This window comes from Balaenoptera musculus, chromosome 10 (genome assembly GCF_009873245.2).
Source record: "Balaenoptera musculus isolate JJ_BM4_2016_0621 chromosome 10, mBalMus1.pri.v3, whole genome shotgun sequence".
In the NCBI taxonomy this organism is placed as follows: Eukaryota; Metazoa; Chordata; class Mammalia; order Artiodactyla; family Balaenopteridae; genus Balaenoptera; species Balaenoptera musculus.
In genome coordinates this window covers 70,246,245-70,261,932 of record NC_045794.1, presented here as the reverse complement: position 1 = coordinate 70,261,932, position 15,688 = coordinate 70,246,245, and positions in this window count along the sequence as shown.

Here is a 15,688-nt window from a genome sequence, read left to right as displayed (position 1 = left end):
GTAATTAGGAACAGAAATTGAAAGGACAATTGTAATGCAGGTGCTAAAATCTAGGTAGTTGTAACCAAGATCCTATTCTTTAAGGAGCAGTTTCAGGGAAAAAGCATACACAATAATGCAGGAAGAGCAATTTTCAGAGAGCATATTAACTTTGCATCAGTAAAGGAAAGCCAAACATACAATTCAGGTTGGAGATGCTGAACCAGCATAAAGGGAAATGACCAGGATGGGATAAGGGTTTTACCAGGAAAGAAAGATGAACAATGATCACCAAACTACCTAAAACTATTTACAATCTTCCTAATTTGCCATTTTAGTAGATTACATATGGCTGATTTCATAGTCTAGGTTTTTAATCTCAGTTCACCTTTAAGAGCAGCATCCAACTCAGCCATAAAAAAGAATGAAATAATGTCATTTGCAGCAACATGGAGGGACCTAGGGATTATCATACTAAGCGAAGTAAGTCAGAAAGAGAAAGACAAATACCATATGATATCACTTATATGTGGAATCTAAAATATGACACAAATGAACTTATCTACGTGACAGACTCACAGACATAGAGAACAGACTTGTGGTTGTCAAGGGGGAGAGGAGGTGGGAGGGATGGACTGGGAGTTTGAGTTTAGCAGATGTAAACTATTGTATACAGGATGGATATATAGGATATAGAGGTCCTACTGTATAACACAGGGAACTATATTCAATATCCTGTGATAAACCATAATGGAAAAGAATATGAAAAAGAATGTGTATATATGTATAACTGGATCACTTTGCTGTACAGCAGAAATTAACACAACATTGTAAATCAACTATACTTCAATAAAATAAATTTAAAAAATAAAAATAAATTTTTGAAAAGAGCAGCATCCAAGATAGATAACTAACCATATAGCCTTGGCCAAATTGCTTTACCTATCTTTGCCTCTCTTTCCTCACCTGTAAAACATTACCTAGTTTGCAGTGAGAGAAGCTAGCTCACAGGATGTAGTGAAGGTTTAATGAACTAATATTGTGAAACATGTAGAAGAGCATCTGGCACAGCATAAGCACTGCATAAATGTATGCTACAATAATATTTCATACACTGGGAAAAAAGTTGATTAAAGCATGAATGCACTAACAAATGCATTAACAAATATTTTGACTGCCTATTAGCTGGTAGACACCGTATCAGATGCTGTGAATGAAACAGTGCCAGATACAGTCTATGTCCTCAAAACGCTTACAGTCTAGAATGGATTAGATTGAATAATAAAGAAATGGTAATATCATGTGAGAAGTGCTCAGAGGAAATTGTAAAACAGGAAACATAATAACAACTATTTCTAGGGTTGCCATGAAGTTTCTATGTGATAATTCCTGAAAATATTTTAGTACTATACTTGCCATACAGTAATGACTTAATAAAGGTTAGCTCTTATCCTTGTGTTATAGTCTTTTTTGGGTTTCATTCCATGCTCGTTTTACCACTGGAGCATGAGTTCTTCCAGGGAGGGGGGGAACCTCATCCTCAATCAACATTCAATATTTTTTAGACAAAATATTCCTGAAACTCTATTAAGTATTAAAGATATAAATATTAATATCACAGAGTTCTTGCTCTAGAGAGAAAGACAGACTTGTATATGTTTAAATTACAACAGTGTGGTAAATACAAATGCAGTGACATAATCAATAAACTGTGGATGGGGCCATATTCCCTGAGGAAGAGAGAGGTTTCAAAGGATGTATTACCTCATCTGGATCTTAAAATAAAGGTAGGACTTTTCCAGCTGCCAAGTGGAATGAAATGAAGCATATAATGAAAAGATCTGATCGGGACCTTCGGTCATGAGACAACTCAGAATAGGAGGACCTTCAAGATGGCAGAGGAATAAGACGTGGAGATCACCTTCCTCCCCACAAATACATCAAAAATACGTCCACATGTAGAACACCTAAAGAACACCTACTGAAAGCTGGCAGAAGACCTCAGACTTCCCAAAAGACAAGAAACTCCCAACGTACCAGGCTGTGTGGCTGACAGGGTCTTGGTGCTACAGCTGGGTGTCAGGCCTGAGCCTCTTAGGTGGGAGAGCCGAGTTCAGGACATTGGACCACCAAAGACCTCCTAGGCCCACATAATATCAAACGGTGAAAGCTCTCCCAGGAATCTCCATCTCAACCCTAAGATCCAGCTCCACTCAATGACCAACAAGCTCCAGTGCTGGTCACTCCATGCCAAACAACTAGCAAGACAGAACAAAACCCCACCCATTAGCAGAGAGGCTGCCTAATATCATAATAAGGTCACAGACCTCCCAAAACACACCACTGGATGCGGTCTTGCCCACAAGAAAGACAAGATCCAGCCTCATCCAGCAGAACACAGGCACAAGTCCTCTCCATTAGGAAGCCTACACAACTCATTGAACCAAGCTTACTCACTGCGAGCAGACACCAAAAACAACGGGAACTACAAACCTGCAGCCTGTCGAAAGGAAACCCCAAACACAATAAGTTAAGCAAAATGAGAGACAGAGAAATACACAGCAGATAAAGGAGCAAGGTAAAAACCCACCAGGCCAAACAAATGAAGAGGAAATAGGCAGACTACCTGAAAAAGAATTCAGAGTAATGATAGTAAAGATGATCCAAAATCTTGGAAATAGAATGGAGAAAATACAGGAGACATTTAACAAGGACCTAGAAGAACTAAAGACCAAATAAACAACGATGAACGACACAATAAATGAAAATAAAAATTCTCTAGATGGAATCAATAGAATAACTGAGGCAGAAGAACGGGTAAGTGACCTGGAAGTAAAATAGTGGAAATAACTAATGCAGAGCAGAATAAAGAAAAAAGAATGAAAAGAACTGAGGACAGTCTGAGACCTCTGGGACAACATTAAACGCCCCAACATTCAAATTATAGGGGTCCCAGAAGAAAAGAGAAAAAGAAAGGGACTGAGAAAATATGTGCAATAGTCAAATCAAGTCCAGGAGAAACATGCCAACACACATATTAATCAAACTATCAAAAATTAAATACAAAGAAAAAATAAAAGCAGCAAGGGAAAAGCAACAAATAACATACAAGGGAATCCCCATAAGGTTAACAGCTGATCTTTCAGCAGAAACTCTGCAAGCCAGAAGGGAGTAGCAGGACATATTTAAAGTGATGAAAGGGAAAAACCTACAACCAAGATTACTCTACCCAGCAAGGACCTCATTCAGATTTGATGGAGAAATTTAAACCTTTACAGAGAGTTCAGCAGCACCAAACTAGCTTTACAACAAATGGTAAAGGAACTACTCTAAGCAAGAAACACAAGAGAAGGAAAAGATCTACAAAAACAAATTAAGAAAATGGTAATAGGAACATACATATCGATAATTACCTTAAATGTAAATGGATTAAATGCTCCAACCAAAAGACATAGACAGGCAGAATGGATACAAAAACAAAACCCATCTATATGCTGTCTACAAGAGACCCACTGCAGACCTAGGGACACATATAGACTGAAAGTGAGGGGACGGAGAAAGTTATTCCATGCAAATGGAAGTCAAAAGAAAGCTGGAGTAGCAATTCTCATATCAGACAAAATAGACTTTAAAATAAAGACTATTACAAGAGACAAAGAAGGACACTACATAATGATCAAGGGATCAATCCGAGAAGAAGATATAACAATTGTAAATATTTATGCACCCAACGTAGGAGCACCTCAATACATAAGGCAAATGCTAACAGCCATAAAAGGGGAAATTTCCCCATAAAAGGGGAAATAGACAGTAACACAATCAGAGCAGGGGACTTTAACACCCCACTTTCACCAATGGACGGATCAAGCAAAATGAAAATAAATAAGGAAACACAAGCTTTAAATAACACATTAAACAACATGGACTTAATTGATAATTATAGGACATTCTATCCAAAAACAACAGAATATACTTTGTTCTCAAGTGCTCATGGAACATTCTCCAGGATAGATCATATCTTGGGTCACAAATCAAGCCTTGGTAAATTTAAGAAAATTGAAATTGTATCAAGTATCTTTTCCAGCCACAACGCTATGAGACTAGATATCAATTACAGGAAAAAAACTGTAAAAACTACAAACACATGGAGGCTAAACAATATGCTACTAAATAACCAAGATGTCACTGAAGAAATCAAAGAGGAAATCAAAAAATACCTAGAAACAAATGACAATGAAAACATGACGACCTAAAACCTATGGGATTCAGCAAAAGCAGTTCTAAGAGGGAAGTTTATAGCAATAATCCTACCTCAAGAAACAAGAAAAATCTCAAATAAACAACCTAACTTTACACCTAAAGCAATTAGAGAAAGAAGAACAAAGAAACACTAAAGTTAGCAGAAGGAAAGAAATGATAAAGATCAGATCAGAAATAAATGAAAAAGAAATGAAGGAAATGATAGCAAAGATCAATAAAACTAAAAGCTGGTTCCTTGAGAAGATAAACAAAATTGATAAACCATTAGCCAGACTCATCATGAAAAAAAGGGAGAAGACTCAAATCAACAGAATTTGAAATGAAAAAGAAGTAATAACTGACACTAAAGAAATACAAAGGATCATGAGAAATTACTACAAGCAACTATATGCCAATAAAATGGACAACCTGGAAGAAATGGACAATTCGTAGAAAAGCACAACCTTCTGAGACTGAACCAGGAAGAAAGAGAAAATATAAACAGACTAATCACAAGCATTGAAATTGAAACTGTGATTAAAAATCTTCCAACCAACAAAAGCCCAGGACCAGATGGCTTCATAGGCGAATTCTATCAAACATTTAGAGAAGAGCTAACACCTATCCTTCTCAAACTCTTCCAAAATATAGCAGAGGGAGGAACACTCCCAAACTCATTCTATGAGGACACCATCACCCTGATACCAAAACCAGACAAACCTGTCACAAAAAAAGAAAACTATAGGCCAATATCACCGATGAACATAGATGCAAAAATCCTCAACAAAATACTAGCAAACAGAATCCACCAGCACATTAAAAGGATCATACACCATGATCAAGTGGGGTTTATCCCAGGAATGCAAGGATTCTTCAATATACACAAATCAATCAGTGTGATAAACCATATTAACAAACTGAAGGAGAAAAAGCATATGATCATCTCAATAGATGCAGAAAAAGCTTTAGACAAAATTGAAAACCCATTTATGATATTAACCCTCCAGAAAGTGGGCATAGAGGGAACTTAACCTCAACATAATAAAGGCCATATATGACAAACCCACAGCCAACATCGTTCTCAATGGTGAGTAACTGAAACCATTTCCACTAAGATCAGGAACAAAACAAAGCTGCCCACTGTCATCACTATTATTCAACATAATTTTGGAAGTTTTAGCCACAGAAATCAGACAAGAAAAAGGAATAAAAGTAATCCAGGGCTTCCCTGGTGGTGCAGTGGTTGAGAATCTGCCTGCCAATGCAGGGGACACGGGTTCGAGCCCTGGTCTGGGAGGATCCCATATGCCGCGGAGCAACTGGGCCCGTGAGCCACAACTACTGAGCCTGTGCATCTGGAGCCTGTGCTCTGCAACGAGAGGCCGCGATAATGAGCAGCCCGTGCACCGCGATGAAGAGTGGCCCCTGCTTGCCACAACTAGAAGAAAGCCCTCGCACAGAAACGAAGACCCAACACAGCCATAAATAAATAAATAAATAAATATTTTTTTAAAAAACAAAAGTAATACAAATCAGAAAAGATGAAGTAAAATTGTCACTGTTTGCAGATGACATGATACTATACATAGAGACTCCTAAAGATGCTGACAGAAAACTATTAGAACTAATCAATGAATTTGGTAAAGTAGCAGGATACAAAATTAATGAACAGAAATCTCTGGCATTCCTATACATTAATGTTGCAAAATCTGAAAGAGAAATTAAGGAAACACTCTCATTTACCCTTGCAACAAAAAGAATAAAATACCTAGGAATAAACCTACCTAAGGAGATAAAAGACCTGTATGCAAAAAACTATAAGACATTGATGAAAGAAATTAAAGATGATATAAACAGATAGAGAGATACACCATGTTCTTGGATTGGAAGAATCAACATTGTGAAAATGACTATACTACCCAAAGCAATCTACAGATTCAATGTAATCCCTATCAAACTACCAATGGCATTTTTCACAGAACTAGAACAAAAAATTTCACAATTTGTATGGAAACAAAAAGACCCCGAATAGCCAAAGCAATCTTGAGAAAGAAAAACGGAGCTGGAGGAATCAGGCTCCCTGACTTCAGACTATACTACAAAGCTACAGAAATCAAGACAGTATGGTACTGGCACAAAAACAGAAATATAGATCAATGGAACAGGATAGAAAGCCCAGAGATAAACCCATGCACATATGGTCACCCTATCTTTGATAAAGGAGGCAAGAATATACAATGGAGAAAAGACAGCCTCTTCAATAAGTCCTGCTGGGAAAACTGGACAGCTACATATAAAAGAATGAAATTAGAACACTCCCTAACACCATACACAAAAATAAACTCAAAATGGATTAAAGACCTATATGGAAGGTCAGACACTATAAAACTCTTAGAGGAAAACATAGGCAAAACACTCTATGACATGAATCACAGCAAGATCCTTTTTGACCCACCTCCTACAGAAATGGATATAAAAACAAAAATAAACAAATGGGACCTAATGAAACTTAAAAGGTTTTACACAGCAAAGGAAACCATAAACAAGATGAAAAGACAACTGTCAGAATGGAAGGAAATATTTGGAAATGAAGAAACTGACAAAGAATTAATCTCCAAAATATACAAGCAGCTCATGCAGCTCAATATCCAAAAAATATCCAAAAAACAAACAACCCAATCCAAAAAACAAACAACCCAATCCAAAAATGGGCAGAAGACCTAAGTAGACATTTCTCCAAAGAAGATATACAGATTTCCAACAAACACATGAAAGGATGCTCAACATCACTAATCATTAGAGAAATGCAAATCAAAACTACAATGAGTAGTTTTACTTACACCTGTCAGAATGGCCATCATCAAAATATCTGCAAACAATAAATGCTGGAGAGGGTGTGGAGAAAAGGGAACCCTCTTGTACTGTTGGTGGGAATGTAAATTGATATAGCCACTATGGAGAACAGTATGGAGGTTCCTTAAAAAACTAAAAATAGAACTACCATACGACCCAGCAATCCCACTACTGGGCATATACTCTGAGAAACCATAATTCAAAAAGAGTCATGTACCCCAATGTTCATTGCAGCTCTATTTACAATAGCCAGGACATGGAAGCAACCTAAGTGTCCATCAACAGATGAATGGATAAAGAAGTTGTGGCACATATATACAATGGAATATTACTCAGCCATAAAAAGAAACGAAATTGAATTATTTGTAGTGAGGTGGATGGACGTAGACACTGTCATACAGAGTGAAGTAAGTCAGAAAGAGATAAACAAATACCGTACGTTAACACATATATATGGAATCTAAAAAAAAAAAAAGGTTCTAAAGAACCTAGAGGCAGGACAGGAATAAAGATGCAGATGTAGAGAATGGACTTGAGGACACGGGAAGGGGGAAGGGCAAGCTGGGACGAAGTGAGAGAGTGGCATGGATATATATACACTACCAAATGTAAATTAGATAGCTAGTGGCAGCAGTCGCATAGCATAGGGAGATCAGCTCCGTGCTTTGTGACCCCCTAAAGGGGTGGGATAGGGAGGGTGGGAGGGAGACGCAAGAGAGAGGGGATATGGGGATATATGTATACATATAGCTGATTCACTTTGTTATATAGCAGAAACTAACACACCATTGTAAAGCAATTATACTCCAATAAAGATGTAAAAAAAATAAAAAGATCTGATCAGTTTAGGGGTTTTAGGGAAGACTCTTGGGTAATTGAGGCACCAGATTCTGGAGTAACTTGTCCTTGAAGGTAAAAAATTTAGATTGTGTAGAGAGCGGTATGGAGCAATGGCTCCATGTCCCTGACTTTGCAAGTTGGAATTCTCTTTGTGCTTAACTTTCCGTGGATTGTGACCTTCATAAAGTAAGCTTTGCTTTAAGGAAGAGAACTTTCTTTTTTTCTTTATTTTTTATTTTTTTTAAATGGAACTTTATTTTTATTTATTTATTTATGGCTGCATTGGGTCTTCATTACTACACGGGTTTTCTTTAGTTGCAGCAAGTGGGGGCTACTCTTCATTGCAGTGCATGGGTTTCTCATTGTGGTGGATTCTCTTGTTGCGGAGCATGGGCTCTAGGCACGTGGGCTTCAGTAGTTGTGGCGCATGGGCTCAGTAGTTGTGGCTCGCGGGCTCTAGAGCGCAGGCTCAGTAGTTGTGGCACACAGGCTTAGTTGTTCCAGGGCATGTGGGATCTTCCCGGATGAGGGCTTGAACCCGTGTCCCCTGCATTGGCAGGCAGATTCTTAACCACTGTGTCACCAGGGAAGCCCAAGGAAAAGAACTTTCACTGAAAGATCATAGGTTGGTGGGTCTCTAGGTTTGTGACTGGACCTGATTTTAATCTCCAGTACTGTGCTTAAGAAACACTATGGGCTCTAAAAACATTTGTGGAATTAAATTGAAAGTATGAGCTTACCTCAAAATTGTTTCTTACTGAAATCACAATGAAAAATTATATTTGCTAAAACAGTACATACTTGAATATATTTAAACCTGTATTCGAACACAAGAGTCCTCTTATCCCACAACTTGGTTGTTCTAACTGGGAATGTGACTCTTAAACCATTTACTGTCTTGAGAAGAATTGAGACGGGATCTTGATAATATGGGAGCAGATTTTCCCCCATGGCAGATAAGCACTTCCCACCATAAACTGCCCTTGTTTAAAGTATTGAGGGGTAAAAATATTTTGCTCCATTTCTATTTATTTTTATGTCATAGCAGAGGGCAATTAGATATGTAATTGTTAAACCTATGGGAGTCAGGATGTGTTGCCATGAGTTTCTATTTGTATTCTGAAAGCCAGTTGTGCAGTTGGTTTTGAACTGATTGACCATCAAACTAGAAAAATGAGTCTGGAAAATAAAGAATCTAAATCTGAATAAATGGATTTCTTCTCTTCATCAGAACTAGCTTAAGAATCTTTCCTAAAATATTTTCTCAAGCATCTCATAAATGAATTTATTATCCAGTCTCATATGATAATACTGTATTTGTAATCTATTATTTGGCCAATATGGTGTGAATTCTGTAATGGGTATGTCTCAGTATATAGCAATTAAATTATGATTAACAGTTTAGATGAATATCTCCTAGTGTTTATGTTTAATTTGAAGGCAATTATAGTTGCAGTACTTGTTAGGCACACCAAATTGCCTAATGAGGTATCTTTATTAATAAATGAACACAGAAAACTATAATTTAGTAAAATTCAATCCTAGCAAAACATGTAAGTCAAGTCATGATCTCTCCAAATGAAGACCATTATTTTGCACCATATATATATGTATATATATGTGTATATATATATATATATATATATATACATATATATATATATATATATGGGATTTTCTTCCCTAAAAAGGTATGTGCTTCAGGTACCATGGTGTATTTCCTCTACTTTCTATGACCTTAATTACCATAGACTAAATTCTAATTCCCTGTGCCCTGAGCTTGTTTGTGCCCATGGGTGAGGTGGGGCAGGGGAGAAGCAAAGGTCTATTTCCTAACACCTTCCATTGAATTAGTTGATTTTAAGTAGAGGGTATCTCAGTGTCTATTTTCTAAATTGATGGTTTTTCATCTTGTATCCATTGTCCATAGAGTCCAGAGGAGCTTTTGTTGCTCAAATTCATACTCAACTGGGGATCTTTATAACTGTCCTTCACTCAGGACAGTTATAACCCACTCAGCCATCACAACGTAAACATATTCTCAAATGATAGTTATTATATATCTATGTATTTACAGTTTATCATTTTTAAAATACATTAGCATTTAGAAATGGAAATGCCCTAATAATAAAATGTGCTTTTCATCAGTTTTATCCTTTGACTTTTCAGTGCAATCTGTGTCTGACAGTGTCCATTTACAGTTGAGGACTTCATTACATATAATTTTCACCAACCTGGAGTAAAATGACATAAAGGCAGCTATAGTCTCTTTTTTTTCTCTTCTGTTGGCCAACAAAAAATCTGTTTCATACTGTGATTTACAGTTCACGTCTTCTAATGGCCAGTTCTATAAACTAAACAATATAAAGGATATACTAAGGCTTACAAGAGAATAAACTGTGAAGGGAGCTGGGAAAAAGAATCATTTTTTAAACTCTAAAAAAATAAAATAAAATTTGATCTTATGTCATATTCTCCAAATGACAGTAGACTCGTGTCCAATAATTTGTCTCCTCAGGGTTGCTTTGAAGACTTTTGTAGGAAAAAAAAAAAAAAAAAAACATGTTTCTCTGGGTTTAAAGCATTTTATAAAATTTATGTTCAGATAGTACCTTTATAGCCATACCAAACTGCACTCTGTGAATAGAGCTCTTCAGCAGGTTTTCAGTCATTTGTATTTTGGTTCATACAAGTGAGAAATGGAAGAGTTTTTGTTTAAAAAAATTCTTTGCACGGTAGCAGCCTGACTTGTAGTCCAGGCTTTCCAAAATGATAAGACCAATAATTCATGTAAAATTCAAAAGAAGAAAATTAATTTCCTTACAAGGATGATCACATAAAGAGTGTTTGGGGGTTTTATTCTAAACAAAACAATGCTGTAAATAAGATGAACACTTCCTTAGGAATTGAAGTTTTTCTAACAGAACCTCTTATTTCATTAATCTGGACAAGGGCATAGTGTTGTTTGCATAGTATACTTTAAGATGCTGCATTTACTAGCCTTGATTTTAAATATCTCAACCATGGAACACTGACAGGGAAGCAACGGGAAAAATAATAAAAGATGCTCTATATTGTATTTACAGATTCTACTTTTCTTCTTTGAGCTCAAAACCAAGTATGACAATGGAGGAGACACAAGGTGCGGAGAAATGCACTCTCGTTTTTATCATCCTCGAAAGTTATCTCACAGAAGTAGGACAGATTGCAGAATATGATCAATGGCTCAGAAATTACTGGCAAAACAGCTTTGAGCTGAGTTTCAACAAGGATCCGGCCCTAAGAGAAATTATTATAGGTTACATTACCAAGGAAACATATGCCCCAGATATTCTAATTCCCCTCAGGTCCCATATAAGGAGAAAGGAGAGGGATTCCAAGGCCAAACAGGGATACAGAAGTAGAGCTGATTGACAAAAAATGGCCCACTTTTCCCTCATGACAGGAAAATTACTCTTTCCACTCTGGTTTCTCAGTCTCTTGGAGTCTCTAACATGTTTTTACTGTTCCTTATGCTACAGTGACCTTTATCTTTTAAAATCTCTACTTTTTAAAATTTGTTGTACAGTTTTAAGAAATAATGCATAGTTACATATATACAGTATGCCAACTTTACCTATTAATGTTTTCTCACGTGCCTCACTCATTTTCTTAAATCCTGGGCAAAATCCCCAAAAGAAAATGTCATCTGCCTATAATGTTTCTCCTTTAGTAATTTTTCCAATACTGAGAATGTCAATAACCTGACAAAGAATTTTCTTCAAAGTACAGCTCAATATTAGGAAGACTCAGTCAAAATTAACTGTTTTCTAGAGGGTTATATTCCTATTTTGCAATTGCCTTTCAAAAGTAATCACTGGATTTACAGTTAGGTTTTGTGACAATGACTGCAGTTTCCCAACCCAAAATTTGCCAGAAATCTTCCCCTCAAAGGAGAAAGAAGAGGAGGAGGTAAGGGAGGAGAAGTTATTTTAGACTTTTATACAGATTAGGAAAAGCTGAGATGTTTTTAATCTACTAGTCTCACCCTTCATAGATTTTACACACAGCACACACAGAATTGAAGGGAAAGAATTAAAAGTTTCAGAGAATGAAAAAGGGATACAAGTTAACTGTCCCTAAGAATTCTATTAAGATCACAATAAGAGAAGCAGTTATATTTCTTTGAGCTTTCAGAATTCTTCTGGACCAACAACCGTGTAACTTTTTGGAGAGAAATGGAAAGATAGGAGGTGTCTTCATTCTTCCTAAAATGTTGGCTTTCCAGGAAGGAAGGTGAAGGAACGAGTTGGTTACACACACCCTATTCCCCTGTCATTTCAATTTTCTCAGGGAGGAAATGGCTTGAGTGACATCAAGTATCTCAGAGCTAAAACAACTGGAGGATGTTCAACTCTTTAGTTATCTCTGGATCTGGCATATAGTCAAGAAAGTATCCCTACAGGGTGGAGGGACATGATATATATGCTGATTGGAACCCTCAAATGTTTTTGAGATTCTCTCTTGGGTCTAATGAAGGCATTCAGTTGAAGTAGCAAGACATTGACACTTCTGGGCTTTCTTATCACTGTGGATTTTTTTCCTGACTTTGGACTTTGGTGTGATTCTTATGCATACTTGAAACTTTCTTGTTGCACCTCCCCTCAAAGCAACTCTTATGTCATTTGAAAACAGTTCTTCATATCAGAGACCAAAAATCACCCCATTGAGATGGTGGCAGTGGGTGCCAGAGGAAAAATGTACCTACTGTCTGTGTCAGTGGCATTGAAATCAACATTTCCCTAGCTTGTCTCATCTCTTGTAACACTTGTTTTCTTCCCTTCTCCTGGGGGTATCTTCAAGCTGTTGACTTCCGGGATTTGCAGATTTCACAACGTGGTACTACTTTTTTGTCTGTGGGTTATTTCTTCAGAGAAAGAGACAATAATTTCCTAAAATCCATACAAATGTGAAGAAGAGCAATATGTTACTGATTGTTGCTATTGTTTTATATAATGCAAAATAAAGAGAGTAAAAAAAAAAAAATAGAGAAAGATCTCCTCTGAGGCCTCAGTAGGAATGAAAGGATTATTCTAGGAAAGCTTGTGTAAAGTAATGCTCTTTTAAGAATCTTTGTGTGGGATTTTAGATCCGTGGGCCTCTACAGTTCCTCTTAATTTACGCTTACCTTTTGAGTAGTACCTAGATGTATCTTCTGGGAGATTGGGATTGACATATACACACTAATATGTATAAAATGGATAACTAATAAGAACCTGCTGTATAAAAAAATAAGTAAAATTCTAAAATTCAGAAAAAAGATACTCTTTGAAGGCTGGGAGGTGCCAGGGTAAGGTTCAGAGTATACATAGTAAAGAGTTATCTGCTTGGGTTGCACTCTCTCAGGCACTTTTAATGTAAAGTTTTTTTCTGACGCTTTGGGGGTTAAGCAATAAGACTTCTCTCTTCTATGCCAGAGTTTAGAACCAACAAAGAGATACAAGGGTTAGAGATAAAACTGGAGGTTTATTACAGATAAAACCTAGGCTGGAGTACGTTGCTTAAGTGTGTGGCCACATGGGCTTGCTAACACCCTCCCTACACAAACACTCCGTCCAGACCTTGGAACAGCACCCGCCTTCAATCTAGAGAGAAAACACATGCTTCCCTGTGGAGAGGAATGACTAAGAGGAAGAGCAAGTAGGAGGAGTATATTCTAATGGAGATTGCTTCCCAGGGAACAAGAGGATGGGAAATATTAGTTAGTGTTCCTCAAGAACAAAGAGGTGTCTTTGAGTTCTCCTTATTGCCCAACTCATATCAATAGGGAAGGAAAGTTGCATGAACTCTGGCATAGACATACTACCAAGGAAGAGAGAGTGTGCACTTTACTTATATTTTAACTTTGCTGTGTTTCTTAGAAACCTAAAAATTAGAGAAGCAATTGATATAAATTTGGACTTGTTTTCCATTAAATTCTGAATGCATTCATGTTTTCTAGTGAGCCCTAATACCATCACATATTCCATGAAAAAAAAAGACATTATGATATCCTACAGTAGAGTTTAATGTTGTTTAATTTATCATTTCCCAAACTTCTCTGAGCATGGGATATTTTGTTGTCTATGCAGTTGTTGATGTTTCTCAGATACACTTATTCAAGTGTATATGCATAGCTGCTTGTTTCATAGAACACTCCATAGAAAATGCTGGGTTTGTGAACTACTCAAATACACTTGGCCCTTGTATCACCCTTGTGAGAGAGACACACCGTAATTCACATTTTTTTTTTTCACATTTAAAAGGAACATTTCCCCTGAAATTGCAACATGCTTTAAAAATCTTAGCTTGTCATAGCTTAACTGGCAGCACTTTCTCTTTCCTAGCTGTGTATACAATGATTACTATGGCCTACACCAATGGTTGTCTTATTCAATGAAATAACAGTAGAAAAGTGGGACATAGAAAAGTCTATGTGTTCTTCTTCCTGTATATCCAGCACAGTATTCCAAGTCAAAGGTATTCCTATCATCTAGCTTAGTGCCTGACACACAATAAATACTCAAGTTTTTGGTAAAATTAAAGTAAGGAATGAAGACAGGCATGTGACCTCTCTTACACTTTACAAAGAATTAGATCTCAAAGCGTTCCTGACTGGAATGGAAACACACCCTTTGTCTGGTATTGGGTAAGGTTTCCATGGCAAATTATTTCTCTCTGGCCTTTGTAAAGAAAGTATTTGGCATGTCTTTTGTTGACATTAAACAATGTCACTTCCCAATTTCTATGCAGCAGAAGTTCACCTTTGCCAGTTTAGAATAGCTTTGCCTAATAAATGCCTTTCTGGTTCCTGTTCACTTCCCCTGTATATTTTATTCTCTACTGAACACATTTGTGTAATGTGTTTTAATTCTGAGGTTCCATCTAATTTTGATGGCTTCAAATTATATTGAAAAAGCAAGAAAATAACATTGCAATTTTCATTCTTCTTTTTAGCTGGATGGCTGATTGGTTCAGTATTAATTTAATATTTAGCCATATAGAGTCAGTATCAATAAACACTTTCTGTTGTCAAACAGCTGTTACAGTGATGAGTTCCCAAATAATGGCAGATTTTCTACTATCAAATACAAACCAGTTTTACTCTGCACCATAAAAAATTCTTGTCTGTAATCAAATTATCTTAGATCCCTGGCTGGAGATTCTGATATTTCAGATAAGTAGATGATCTTAATTGAAGGGATGCCAAAGAGTAATTTCATTATTTTAGAAAAGATAATGAATTATATAAGCAATATGAAAGGTATTTGCTAACTTTCTGTCTATGGAGACAAGCATTTGTAAGATCCCCAAAACAGCGAGTCAAGATTCTTAGATTTAACCCATAAATCCCAGTGGTTAGCCCACCTCACCTTTCTTTTCCTTATTATTCTTTACTTTCCACACTGGAGATTCTCAACTCTTCAGATTCTTGATAGAATGAAAACTCAGTTATCTTATTAAAGGCTGACCAGCTTACCTCATAGTATAGGAACTAAATCTCTTATGTCATTTCCCATATTTATATTATATTGTCATAGAGGAGAGATTAGGAAGAGGAAGGAAAGAGTGATTCATCTAAACAACCATCATTTCAAAATTGTATTTCTTTTTCTCCTCTGTTAAAAAAAATGATGGTTATAAGTGGTTGAAAATATGTTTTCATATGCTTTTCTAAGATATTCATTCCAAGATCATTTCCTTTGTTGTACAATATTGCAGTTCAAAGTGTGGTTACACAGATGATTTATCAAGATGC